This window comes from Octodon degus, unplaced genomic scaffold (genome assembly GCF_000260255.1).
Source record: "Octodon degus isolate 3935 unplaced genomic scaffold, OctDeg1.0 scaffold00148, whole genome shotgun sequence".
Lineage (NCBI taxonomy): Eukaryota > Metazoa > Chordata > Mammalia > Rodentia > Octodontidae > Octodon > Octodon degus.
This window is the reverse complement of record NW_004524724.1, coordinates 820,287-822,876: the sequence shown is the minus strand read 5'-3', so window position 1 is coordinate 822,876 and position 2,590 is coordinate 820,287. Positions and strand designations below refer to the sequence as shown.

The following is a 2,590-nucleotide window of genomic DNA, read 5'->3' as shown; positions in this document are numbered from 1 at the left end:
TTTTTTTTTTTTTAACTTATTTTTTTAAGGAGCTCAGAAGACTTACAGAAGAGGAGTGTAGCAAGAGGCGTCTCATTGCTGGGATAGACACCTGACACCCAAAACGAAGAAAGGAAAAGTTTATTTGGTTCGAAGTTAGTGGAGTCCATTTTTACCTGGTTCCAAGGCAGAGTAGCACATGGGAGTACTGAGAAGCTGTTCTTGGCAGTGGCAAAGAACAGAAGGGAAAGAAGCAGAAGCCCAGGCAGCTAGTTAGCCTCTCTCACCTCCTCACATTGTACTGCAGCGTATCTGCCCCAGGGTACTCATACACATAATCCCAGCTTGGGATCATGAATCAATCACAATCCAGAAGCCTCCACGTGAGTGCACGAGGCTGTGGGAGGACAAACCATAACACCTTGATTTTTGTTTGTTTTATTTTATTTTTGGTTGAAATTGTTTCTTAAGTCAGTTTTATTTACTGTTTCTGTTGCAGAGGACTGAACCCTGGACTTGCAGCTTGCTAGGCAGGCATTCTACCACTGAGCTCAATTCCCATTGGCTCACAGTTTGTAACAGTTTCAGTCCATAGTGGGCTGGTTCCAAGGCAGGCATGTGGCATAGGAAAAGTACTTTCAGGCCATACCCTCAGTGACCAACTCCACCAGGCTCCGCCTCCCAACAATATATTTAGCTATAAACTCATTAGAAGACTAATTCAGTGATGTATATACCACACCCCTATCCTTCAGTCACCTTCCAAAAACCCTACCTCTGAGCCCATGAACTTTAGGGGGACATCTAGATAAAAACCATAACATGAACAAGTATTTTGGGAAACTACCAGTTAAGGGAACATCTAGATAAAAATATAAACATCTTTGGAGAAACTGTATTAAAGGAAGGACAAATACGGAGTGATAGATGTGGGGTACAGGGAACATTTTTTTGAAAGATAAACTATAATGAAGAATAGGATAAAATGAATGAGAGCCTGTATGACGCATGGGAAGAGCAATCAGACTGATTATCAGTGGAGGGAGAGAGAATACTGAGAATACTTGGCTCATTGGATGCCTTTGCTGTTGATATAGGTGACTTTTACAACAGATGTAGAGAGGAGCACTGTAGATGACTTCCAGACAACACTAGGGGCATAGAGACAGGAACACGTGAAAAGTAGCTGTGAAGGACAGCTTGCGAAGTTAGCTGAGGATGGGAGTTTATAAGATTATGACACAAAAGGAGGATCAGGACAGAGTAGAAAGCTGTGAAGAATTTGACATATATTTTAGGTCATGAGGTACCTTATAGTATCTTTGAATATGAGGGTTAATAAGCCTGCCTGTGTTTTAGGAAGGTAAGCCTGACAGTTGTGTGGACAATGGGTAGGACAGGTGGAATGCAGCAAGGCTGTGCAGGCCTGAAATGCAGACTGAAAAATTTAGATTTGACCTGATATTAAGCCACTTATTCTTAAATAGAGAAAGGAATGAAAACAGTGGTATTTTGTCCTTTAAAATTAAACTGGAAGTGATTTACAAGATGGATTAAAGTAGTGGCAAATTGGAAACTGTTGATTTGCCTGGTTTTCCCCCTGGAATTTTCCTTGCTGGTTAGTGAGGAGATCTTGTTTCTTTTTACAAGAGAGGTTTAGCCCCCACATATGGAAAATCTGACCTAGTCTCTTCCTAGCGTTTTTCTTGAAAAGAGCTATTGCAGAGAAAGCACAGGTCAGGACCCACTGGTACTGCCTAGGTGGACACCAGGGGAACACCTGATCCTAACTTTCAAGTGTTTACTGAATACTTTCCATCTGATGATAACCCTGTCAAGCTCTGGAGAAACAAAACCAATCCCTGCCCAGTATAATTGGGGTGGTAAGCATACACAATCAAATAATGCCACATGTGAAAATGTTCATGTATGTAATATTGGGAGTTCGGGGCGGGAAATAACTTGTGAGAGAAACTCTGGAACTTCTTCTTGGGGAAGGTGATACTTGCTTCTCTAGCCCAGCAGGTGCACGGCTGGCTGAGCCCAGGGGAAGGGCAGCCTCAAAAAAAAAAAAAAAAAAAAGGTGTAATTTGAGACTGAGAAGCTCTTAGAGGGAAGGAGCCTTAAAAGGTTAAGACTGAATTTATCGGGGGCTGGTGAGATGGCTCAGTGGTCTAAAGCACCTATTTAAAAAAAAAAAACAAGCTTAGCTAAAGCACAGGGACCACGGTTCAATCCCCCAGCACCACATGCCACCCTGGTGGTGGGCTGAGCTGAGCTGGCCACACACACACACACACACACACACACGCATAAATAAAAAAATAAAAACAAATTTTAAAAAAGACTGAATTATCAAAGCCCTGCAGCCTTGCTGAGGATTTGAAGTCTATCCTGCAGGCTCTAGCATTGTTTTCCCATTGACTTTTTTTTTTCTTTTTTTAAGTTTTATTTTATTGAGAAACAAATATCAATGAGACAGTTTCAAAACTGATTAATAGGACAGTTTCAGTAATGAATACATTTGAGCCTTCTGTGCTTTACTTTCACACATCTGTTGGCCACCCTCTCTCAGCATCTTTCACACAGAATACTGCAGCATCTTCCAAAT

General features: G+C 41.6%; 1 long non-coding RNA gene across 1 annotated transcript in view; it reads left to right on the top strand.

The window, feature by feature from the left end:
• LOC111812890 overlaps positions 1-78 on the top strand; it is a 9,124-nt gene extending 9,046 nt beyond the window's left edge. The window contains exon 3 of the long non-coding RNA XR_002818263.1: positions 33-78. This is a non-coding gene — a long non-coding RNA (uncharacterized LOC111812890). The remainder of the gene's footprint in view (positions 1-32) is intronic.
• Positions 79-2,590: the final 2,512 nt, after the last annotated feature.